This window comes from Colias eurytheme, chromosome 9 (assembly GCF_061535395.1).
Source record: "Colias eurytheme isolate Ceu_HAF_F1 chromosome 9, ilColEury1 Martin Lab GWU primary, whole genome shotgun sequence".
Lineage (NCBI taxonomy): Eukaryota > Metazoa > Arthropoda > Insecta > Lepidoptera > Pieridae > Colias > Colias eurytheme.
The window spans coordinates 5,439,298-5,451,630 of record NC_142988.1 but is presented as its reverse complement, the minus strand read 5'-3'; the positions used below and the strand labels follow the sequence as shown (position 1 = coordinate 5,451,630).

Here is a 12,333-nt window from a genome sequence, read left to right as displayed (position 1 = left end):
GAAATTTGACCAAATGATAACAGATACAAATATCAAATAATTCTAAGTTTACTGTAATAGTTTGCTTTGGTAAATGTTGCAAGCTCTATGTAGCGTTGTTGCACAACTTGTGAACGCAGAGAGCGGCCACTCTGTAGTCTGTACTTCATGATAATACATCTAGTTCTCAACTACTGTTGAGTTAAAGGATTATGGAAATCTAGTGGTGCTTACATAATGATAACTATTAAAACTAGTTAGTTGGAGATTGTTTACTTTTCCAAATACGGATTGAATTTTAACTTTTGGCAATACTACGAGTAGCGTTCGCCAAATCGTTTCGATTTAATTTGTACTGTGTACAACAGGTTCTATTGTGTTTTATTCCTCAATTTAAAATCATGCGAGATTTTGAGTAAAAAAACGAGGAATGTCATTAAATATTCTGTTCTTCAGTACGTAAAAATATAAGTATCTCGCATAGTTTTTAAACATGTTTTTCACTACCTTTTGTAAACAAAAAATTATTTGGCATTCGTCGCAAAAAATTGAAAAATATTTATGAATTTAGTTTTATTACAAAATGTTTCACTTTAATATTAATAAAAATAATGGAATTTATTGGATAAAGAAGTAATTGAGATATCAAAGAAAACAATCGCTTCTTTATGTGTGAATCTGATAAATCCGAATTCCTCAAATAATTGCCAATATAGATAAAAGATTATTACGTCACAGTGATTGTCATGCCTTCTAATATTATCATGCGACAATTAGTAGCATATATTACAATTATTTCACAATAATAGTCATGATTTCGAATGAGCGTATAACAATTAGGAACAATATTTCATCATCATCATTTGTAATTGATAAATATAATACATACAATAAATACAATAAAATGTGTACACAATTCTTATCACCTTGCATAGACGTATTTTTTGTTTGTTTCAGGGTTGATTAGGCCTACCAAATCGATTAATTCATAATGACAATATTGGTTTCAACGGTATAATATGAACCTAATAAGAAAAAAACTTAAGCTCATGTTCAGTAAATACAGTATTCATAATGCACGTCAGAAAACAACAAGTTACTTTATTGCAATGGTCCGTAATGGTGGTAAAAAATTACCTCCAGCCACCTGCCTACTGCGAACACCTGCAAGACCGCCATTGCAATGATAAAATCACTACTTTTCTCTGTTAACTAAATGTTTCAAAGTTCGCCTATTCAGTATTTAAATCTAAATTAGCGTATTACAAATTCAAAAGTTTGTATGTCCGTTAAACAGCTTTGGATAAATTAACTAAGTGATGGACTTTCTATATGTACCTTATGAAAAAGTTAAGAGTTGAATTCCTAGTAAGATATGAAAAACAAATTTCATATTTTACATAATTCATAAAAATCGAAGGTTTTTGCCGTTAACAGGAATATCATCCGTATTAATGAAAGTGGGTTAAACTCCAAACAATCGTGATCGTACTCTAACAAAAGCGTATCCAGTTTATATAAGAAAGCCTCGTAGATATAATTGAGCAGTTATACAAATAAATCCCAAACTTTTTGTGTCCGTTGGCATGTAATGTGCTGAAAATGTCCGATATCCAAAAGCCTTGGTGTGGGCGGATTGAAAAGTTCCGCCGGCACGCCCCCCGGACGGATTCAATACGATAAAGAGGAAAATAATTCAAATCCAATTCCCATTATTTTTTTCTTGAATTCATTCATTACCCAGTTGCTAAATCATCAATTTATTGCCCTTTCTTAAGATTTGAAATGTACCTATCAATATTAATAAAAAGGAACGTTATGATTGTTTGTTTGAGAAATTATTTGATCTTAAAAAGTTCTTAAAGAAGAAGGCTTATTAGGCTACATTAGTTCTATGTGTCTTAAGTTATTTTTTATTTTGTTTGTATTCCGGGTTACTGGTATATTCATAGCCTTTGTACTGATGTACCCATAAATACAACTATCTTATTAACATTGAAAACGTAATAACATTCAAAAGTTAATTGCTTCTAGGGAAACGCAGTCATTTGTCTTAGTTCTATTAGCAATTTGAAATAAAATCGCAAACTTCAGTACAGTTGTTACTTTACTGAGACAAGTGGCATGTAAATCCATCAAAATATATTAATGGCTTTGTCCGACGGCCACAGTCTCCTGGTCAAGTCTAAGTTAACTTTAATTAGCTGTTATGTTTTGAGTACCAAGGGGTAATATAATTTGCAATATACGGAGAGACTAGAGGAAAATTACGAGCGAAGCTTTTTTACTAATTCCTTAGATATTTATGACTCTACTCCTCTTCTTTAAAAATAATTATTCTTAGGTGAAGGACTAGAGAAAATAAGCAATTTTAAAAATGTCGCTCGCTTTCTTATTACCATAAATAAGATTAATAATGTAGAATTATAATTCAAGAGTTCAAAACTAGGATCAAAAGTAAGTTCGTTAAAGATCTAATGAATATCCTTATTTGATTTCTTAATCATGTAGTTAACGTATCATAAATTATTAAAAAAAGAATGAATATATTTCAATTTTATTTCATAACAAATAATTAGTAACGACAACACATTATTTTCGAGGTTTATTGGTAAAACGACGCATTATGGTGACCTATCTCTATGAATAATATTCGTGAGTCATCAACTTTTAAAATTTTGCAACAATCGTATCGGTCCATGTACAAGAAACAATTCTATTTATGGGTCCGGATGCGATTAAGAGTGTTATGTGTATTACTAATAATTTATATGCGTAAGGGTAACATCTGAAATGTCTGGTCTGAAATATGACTCATTACATTTCACTGAATTTGATGAAACACACTTTATCGTCGTAGAAAAACAAAAAACAACAAAGTAAACAGAATAGATAATGGTGGCTTATTTGAGCATTGCATTGAGTTTGTCTTTATAGACAATTCTTATGCAAGATATAAATTGAAAAACTTTACATTACAAGTTTGTGAAATCTTCAAAGACTCTATAAGGAAATTTATTTTGCCAATTCTATGTAATCTATTTAAAATAATTGCATCGCATTCAGTAACTTTAATACTTTATATGGAGCCTATCAAGTATACAAAGGGTCGTTAGCTATAACATGGGACATGATTTTAAGAAGTGGCTCCATGCCAAAGCTCCCTATCTTAATTGCACGATTCAACCACATCTTTTGGAATTCAGCCAGACTCCTGCCCTATGGTTAAGTAACTTATTACAGATCTCGGATGAATAGGACGAAAATTGGCAATTCATTCGAAGAATTGATGATAAAATTAAATAAAGAATATAATAGAAAACAAGTAAATAGAATGAAGAATATTATTAGCTTAGTGATGAAAGGCTAAAGCCAAAAAAAGTGGTTATATTCGTTAGTCATTTAATTTTATTATATAGTCTAGGAGCAATCGGTGTAAACAAAGAATATAACATACACAATACACATGTGTGGGTTTATAGGCAAACAAGCATGCAATGCAAACTGTCCATTCTTAAATGTTCTAATTGATATACTTACAGTATATTTTTGAAAATCAAACTAAGAAACTCATTAAATCCAATGGAAATAATCGCTTCTTTTGTTATTTATAATTTTATCTCTTAATTCGCCACACAAACATTAAAATAGATTGAATACTTTATTCATATAATATTATTTATCCTGAATGTTTCAGGTTTCCCCTGAAAATTTTCTTTAGATATAGGAACACATTGTCTGTCCTGCTGTCTATAAAGTATTCGAAAAGTCGGAATAAATTACATTTGTATTAAATAAATCGGTTTTAAATCATTTAAAACTCTTCCTAAATGCATTATCTTAATACTATTATAAAGGCGAAAGTTTGTAAGGATGTATGGATGTATGGATGTATGGATGTTTGTTACTCTTTCACGTAAAAACTACTGAACCGATTACAATGAAATTTAGCACACATATAGAGGGTAACTTGGATTAACACATAGGATAGGTTTTATCCAGGAAATCCCACGGGAACGGGAACTATGCGGGTTTTCCTTTGAAAACGCGGGCGAAGCCGCGGGCGGAAGCTAGTGTTATATATATAATACATTTAGTTAAGTATAGTTTATATGTATTTGCCTAAAAGCAAACACAAAGAAACTATGAATCACGTACAGACTATAATACGTATTATACTGTAATAACGTACACCCTACAGGCCATTAAAAATTCAGCACGTGCGTACTTAAAAATCCGATGAAACTAGGGTAAATGTGGGAAATCCCCAAGCGATAGCAATCATACAGCGGCTTATTTTTATATAAATCAATTCACAAAACCTTTTAGAAATCACTTTCAAGACAAGTTAAAAAGCATTTAATATTGCAAGTAACGTACTTAACCACATTGCACTAGTCCTTTTCCTTAAATGTTTCCCTGATTCATTGTGAAATATCCATTCATTGTTACTAGTTAATTTTCGTGGAAATTAGCATATATACACATTGTAGGAATTACCTCCCCAATATAGGTGTATAATTTAGAAGGAACAAAATGTTGAAAAAGTCATCTACATATTTAGTGAGGATTACGTTTCAGTGTAAATCAATTTATTTTCCCTACTCATGAAACAATGAAACAATAGATCGAAACTTTGGTCATTTGGTTGATTTTTAACCAATTTGCTCCTGAATAAATATTTAAAGTTTGTAGTTATTATCTGGTTATTTCATGTTTTTATGAATCTTGATCATATTATGAAGAAAATTAACCTTACTGAAGGAATCTAATTTTTTCCTGGAGTCTCTTTATACTTTCAGTGGGATTATAAAGTCAATAATATTCTATTTAATTAAATAATAATCACTCTAGGTACTTTACTAATCACTATGTATATTTATTATGATAATTATTCAATAAAAAATATGCGTATAATATGGTTGCAATAAATTTATGATTATTACTTAATTTTTTGCTCTATAATAATTTTACAAAAATTCGTTACATAACTTAACTAGGTATAACTATGTTGAAAATTTTATTTATTGCCTATAATTTCGCGTATAGTGGAACGCAATTAATTCACTGTCCCAATGATAAATTAAAATAAACACAAAATTACTAAGCGATTAATTTAATTCGCTCTATCTCTAAGTCTCACCAAACAAGATGAGATTTAATTATACGAATCACACATGCCATTTACGCACATTAGAATAAAATATGCGAAATCAATTAGCAAGCTTTTGCCTAAAAATACTTTAGAATACTGAAAATTGGGTATGAAGAATCCAGTCATTGCGACTTTTGGGTAAAAGTACTCACAAATATTTACTTACAAATATCTACTTAAACTAGGAATTAAGATTTTAATGACATACAACCAATTTATTTAACTTAACTTAATGTAAAGTAATAAATGAACATTTACCTTTAAAACTGATATTAGAAATCCCGCCAACTTATACCATTCAGAAACATTAACTTCACTCCCGACACTTAAAGAAGCCCGTTAAGTTTTACGAAAAAGCGTACCGTACAAACGTAAATATAGTGCAATACAATGAAACTCGCGAGCGAAAAATATTCGAATGATCATTTATTTTTAAATTTGGAAGCGAATGTATCGAGTGGGAATCGTCGAAGTTTGAGGACGGGGTCTCAATGGCCACGCAAGTTGGCGGCGGCGAGGCAGATCGAGTACTGAGTGGTGAGCCGTGGCCGGTCGGTTGTCGTTGCCGGCCGCGGCCGCGGCGCGACTCTGCCCCGCGCGTGCGTCGGACCTGTTCCTACAGCCTCCCGCGCTAATCTCGCGACTCCGGCCAGCCTGCAGCGCGCCAACAATGCACCACGTCCTCCACTATCGGACGCTGCAGACCACACACCGATACAATGTCGTTTAGCTGCCACTATCGACCACACATTTGACACTCGTAAATAAGTACGTCCCAGATAGTGGTGTTGATAAGATGCCAATGAAGGATACGTAATTATTAATGTAAGTCATTTACAGCTAAATGTTACTCGGTACTTACCTAATGCATACAACAAAATCTAAATTATCATAATCATAATATGTCCAATGTCCACATCACATTACATTTGCAATATTATTTTGAGCACTTAAGCGATTATGCATTAAACTCAATTTTTTAATCTCTTCTGCTATGGTAGTAAACTTATGTCTTTTGAAATCGACATTTTTCACAGTAGATAATATTATGTTGACGACGCAAAACAATTGCAAAATTATATACACCTAGTGTATCCTTTTCTTCAGCCTTCCCAGTTCATTCTTTTACACCCATCATCAATCCGTTCCTCATCCCTTGCTCCATAAAAGCAGGCAAAACATCGGCAAAGTATCAAACTATCAGTTGACTTCGTAATGCTGGTTCACCAGCCAGTCGGCTACAGCTGCTGCTGCTCTGCGATATCATAAAAAACCTACCCGACTGTATGAGCATGTAACGCTCAAAGATCGATGACGTTCATTGAGGGGAAAAAATGCTAACAACATGGCTCTAATGAAAAGGCGACGCGCTGTGGCGATCACAGAAATACCTTATAGTCAAATTCGTGTCGTGGCTCGTGGTATTCGATCTGTACACCACGTGGGAGTTAAGAAAAGCCACACCGAAAAGCTAATTGTACTTTATATTCTTTGAGCGAAACTTGCAGCTTTCATCAATAAACTCATTACGTTCATAAAGTCTGTCGAAATTACCTTTTTTGTTTCCAAAGTGCTAATGTATATTGCTCATAACAACGCACAAAACAATTTAGGAATCTGCATGATCCAACTTGGTTAACTTCAGGAACTCTTAATTAAACGTTTGAACCAACTTCGGCAGAGCAAATTTTGAATTAGAGAAGTTAGAATAAGGTTACCTGTCCTTCGTGATATTATGGTAAACCAATCATTGATCGTCCTGCGTCATGACTTTTCATCATTTCCAGAACGACTCGAGCTCGAATAATATGGCAGTCACATCTGGAATTTCGTCTTGAACATTAGAATTTCGCTATGTGGATCTTTTACTATCACTAAAACGTATTGTAATCTATTTTTCCACTCAAAAGAATAATTGTTCTATAAATCACTGTTAAAAGCTTACACCAAGAAGATTGGTAGAGTCTTATATTTAACCTGCAGGTACGCTCCGTCGTGCATGATTACTTTTCAGCCATTTATAAACAAAACGGTTCTCAAACTAACTATTGTAAAAAATGAAATCAATTGACTTCTTAAATCTAAAAATGTTTAGCATTAAATTCCCAGAGAAGCAAGAGCCTAACTTCCATAAATAATTGAAGGAAAAACATTTCGTGGAAATGAGAAGGCAGACCACTACTGAAGTTAAATATAGTATATTAAATAAAGTTATATAATAATTTAAATTAGGAAATTAATCATAATCATATATCTTATAACTCATAATTAAACCCCCATTTATGAAAAACTTAAATGAACTTATTTGTGATGATTGTGTGATGTTATTATTTTATCAAAGTTCAAATAAAGCTTCATAATTTAAATGAAAGTATTACTACATTTGGAGTAAGTACCTACTACACTATTTCAACAAAATTTTAAAATATATTTGAAGCTTAAAAAATTAACTCCACTAATATGTACATGTGTTTCATTATAATTGTAATGATGAATGATAATGATATTCTCTCAGGATTCTAATGTGGTAATAACAAAAACACAAAGAAGTTGTATACACAATTTTCCGAATTATCCGACATCCGGAATTCCTCGAATTCACTATACCTAATTTATTTAATAAAGAACCTGTAGGGTGCTGTAAGTTCTATTATTATTTTTATATACGATTGACAAAAGTCTATGGACCAATGATTTTCCTGTCCCTTATAATACTTACTGAGGCGATGACGTCCACAATAATTTCAAGAAAATATAAAAGTGATATAGACCTTTCATTTAAGCTTCTCTACTAATGGTATTTTATGTTGTACAGATTAGGTACATCATAGGTTTCCTGAAAGGTTGAAACTTGGATATCTCACATGCGTGATAACACGAGACAAAAAAGAAATAACGATATCAATGTTTTTTTTATACTTGTAATCGGAAGCTTGGCTTACTAAAAGTTTTTATAATTTAATATTCAAGACCCTTTCAATTATCTGGGATCACGTACATTAAATCAGTTCGGGATTAGCGCGTTCAAACCAACTTTTCAGCTTTATTTTTGACATAATGATATTGAAAGATAATGCAACTAACAAACCAATACATTTGAAGAACAAAGGATGAACAAAGCTTATCCCAAGTAGAAAAACTATCTATAAATACCTGCAGTTGCTATTTTAAAGGTGACTAATAACTACTAAGCTCTAGAAACGAGATAACTACGAAATACGGAAGTTATATTTATAATGTCCACAACGTATGAATGTACGTTATAATAACAAAACACTGAGACAAGTTAAATGCCTCCCATAGCTGTTAAAATAACAAGTCATTAATCAACTACCCAAACAAACAGCAATTTGACATCGATAAAATTATGCTGAGTTATTGTCATGTCATCGGATTGAAATTTTGTTGGTATCGATGTACTCACCGAATTAAAGATACTGCCTGATTAGGAAATAGAACAAGTACGAAAGAAGATAAAGAAAATTTGTATCAGGCTAAAATACATGATTCATTTCGTATCGTTTTCCAAAAAAACATTTACTACCCCAAACCAATATTGGATTCGGTAAATAAATGTTAAGAATATTAAATATTCTACTTCAATTTTAAGTGCATTGATTCATAAAGGAAATGGAATAAAATAAAATGTAAAACTTTTCAAAAGCTCCACTTTTAGCATAGAAGCTTTTGTGTAAGCTTTTCTTAGTCTGTTACTGTTTTGTTAATTAATTTATTATCGTTTTTAATGATATTATGTAGTCAAACAAACTTTGTATTTCATAAAAAAGAACAAATAAATTTATGATCTTTAGTTAAGAGACACAATTTACAATCGCAAGCGATGTTTTATAGCGTCTTTACTAACTTGTTACTTCAAGGTTATCATAGAAACAATCCGAACATGCGGCAGGTTAAAGGTTAGGAGAAAATAATACAAAGAAAGACATTAAAATCTGCGATTGGAGTTCAGCATCAATTATGCCTAATAACATGTAACTGTAGAAACGTGATCACGTGTTCAAAATAATAAAGGTTACACTAGTTTACACTCCAATGCCTTGCGAGACGCAGATTACAATCTGACATTATCGATCGGCGTTATTAACTGTACTAAAGTGATAATGGCACTATAATAACCAGCGACGACAATATATTCAATAGTTTCAAGATTGGCGTTAACCATTCGCATGAATTATATGCTTGGAAACCAATTTGCGTATTATTGTGTTTATTCGACCAGTTCGAATATAACGCCTTCGTAATTTAATATTTATAGTCGATTGCCCTTTTCATAATACGAAACCGAATTGCCGTGGCTTATATTCGAAAGATTGTGATCTGTATCAGATTATCGAATCAATTAGTTCATGAACGGTCAATTCATCTATTAACGCTGTTAACAGTCTTTCGTCATTCTAATACCGACACTAACTATTGCATGTTATTTTAAATATTAAACATTTAAGAGTCTACTACTTTAATTCTTTTAAATGAAATAGATTTTGTTAATCTATTTTTAATTTTATTGTAATCAAACAAATCTGCTGAAAAGCAAAAGTGCTTTTTCCATTTGGATTCAAATTATAGAAATTGTTGTTCAATTGATACATAAGATGGATGAATTTTTGTTTCGCTTTGTGCAATTTTGTATACTGTAATAGGGAGAAGATATGAATCGGCCATTTTGATTTTTTGCCAGATAGGACATAATCGTTTGGCAACATTTACCGCATACCTCCTAGTTTCATGTCAATTTATCACTTTACTTAACATAGAATTTCTATTAGTAAAAGTGTAATTGAAGATTTCTATCGTCTTTTAATATTGCAACAGACATTTGAATTCAATTACGCTTAATGCATAATAGGCAAAAAGTGCAATCTATGTAAATAAATATTCACTTTTTAACCATATTATTAGCTGGTTTAATCAGGCAGCACATATTAGAGTTACTTTGTATATTTCAAATGATTTATATTATTTACATATTAGATTAAAATTCTATTCCCTTAGCAAAATTTAAATCTAATACTCAATTTCCTCGTGTACCACATAACATCGGAGAACCAAGCTTCGCAGTTAACCATTCCGATTTACGTCACACATAATCGTAATAACATAAAAAAGACACGATGTTAATATTTCTAGGTAGGTAAACGAGGACAATTATGTTGCAGACACTTGTTTATTCGCAAGTATCTCAACAAGGTATGTAATTTTCCCGTGTTCAATCTAATGTGATCGGCGCGACGCGACGCGGCGCCAGCCCCGTCGGCTTCTCATAAAAGACATTTATGCTAATACATCACCAACTAACTACTGACCGTTGAACATGACGTCTCTCGATCATACAACAATTTATAAATTATTATTAAATAAACTTTAATTGCAACTATCGATACAATAAATCAGATGTGCAGATGACATGATACCTTAATTAATGCCTGCATGTACACGTATCTTTGCCATTATTAAATATTGACTCGTTTGACTAACTGCCTTATTTGTCGTAATTTACGTTCAGTATTCTATTCAAATTTATTTATTCAAAGATCGTAGCTGGCAGAGGTCACTTGAAATTATGTTATATCTCGGCTATCTTGAGGTTTGAGGGTTTAGAATTCAGATGAATATGAAATAAGCGAACTGGCGTTTACTTCTCGTTAATTCTTGAAGGATTTGTCTAGGTTAGGAAGCCGATAGATTGTCTGCCAGCGATATACCACATGTAGCGCATATCTTTCAACAGTGGGCGTAGCAATTTAGTGTGTGTCTCACATATAAAATGCCTAATCATAGTGAGTAAGCATGGGACTGAAGCAGCGTTGTTCTATTAGCCTGAGACTTCAAGGCGCAGCGTCTGATTTTATGTGCAAATGGAATGTTCACTGACTCCATTAAAATTATTTAACAAAGGATACATTCATTTTATAACTTTATGAGTGTACTACTTGGATCATTTATGTACTTTATTCCTAGCTTTATTAACTTATTGTTATATACATATATATCTAAAGTTATGAATAAATTGATATAATAAAAATGTATGTAACTACATATATTACATATCTTACATAAGACTGTTTTATTTAAATTAGACCAAACTCTAATTACAATGGGAATATTCCGTGCAGAATAATTAACACGATCAAATTGAGGTTATCTTTAATATAGAGCAGATAATGTAGAGCATTAGGTAAACGCTTTCGGCTTATGGACCAAATTTGTCACAACCTTACGTAAAATAATAATATGGTGAACAAATTGTTTTTTTGTAGGTACTCACATATTACAAGAAAAACATTCGAATTTAATTACATTTAAACAATACAATAATAGCTTCATAATTACTTTTATGAAGATGATTGCAAACGTGAATTATTTGTATATAGATTCAAATTTGTTATTCTTGATACTAAAATAGTACCTACCTACTTGTTTATACAGGTACTTTTTTATAGGAAATCAAATATTTGAATAAGCAATAATTTCTCGTTGAAATCTTATAGGTACATACGTATTATACAGGTTTTATTTTGCAATAATCATACAACTTCCATATTACTGTTCTACGATGTTGCAATCATGACTAAACCAATTGAGTATTTGAATAATAAAAAAAATATTGATTTTTTTATGTATTTTAAAACTTTATTATTAATAATATTGATATTTAATGCAAAAAACTCAAAAAAAAATGACTAGTCACGATAGATGTGACGTCAAAATGTTATGGTTGTATACGTTTTTCTATCAACTGCAATGAGTGAAAACTAACATTATGACGTCACACGTTCGGGTGACGCTTCGGGAGTTGTCGGTGTGTTTTCGGTACTGGATTCAAAGACTAATTTTTATTTTGAAATAACTTTTGAATTATTGCAAAAAAAAATTTAAAAAAATAGTTTTGTTATAAAACTAATATATAATCTTTCCATTTAGCACAAAAAAAATTTTATTCAAATACCCAATTCCAAGCCTTTTAAATAAAAAATATCCTTACTCCTATTTACATTCAATAAGCCTCATACATATTATAGCAAAAATAAATGAATATGTTCACATAATATTATAGTAATCAGTGATTACGCGAATGGATAATTTTATTGAGCCAACACGAGTGTTATTAATCAATGCAAAAATTACATACATCAGCTGTCTAAGCATTCGAAGTATGTAGTAATGGAATTTAATAGAAA

At 31.4% G+C, this 12,333-nt stretch overlaps 1 protein-coding gene across 2 annotated transcripts in view; it reads right to left on the bottom strand.

Moving 5' to 3' along the window:
• Positions 1 to 5,793, bottom strand: part of LOC149905774 (BMP-binding endothelial regulator protein-like) — a 45,794-nt gene extending 40,001 nt beyond the window's left edge. The window contains exon 1 of one of the 2 annotated variants that reach the window (XM_090105946.1): positions 5,393 to 5,793. The gene's annotated coding sequence lies outside the window, so the exon portion shown is untranslated. The remainder of the gene's footprint in view (positions 1 to 5,392) is intronic. The other variant, XM_090105945.1, reaches the window with a different exon arrangement.
• Positions 5,794 to 12,333: the final 6,540 nt, after the last annotated feature.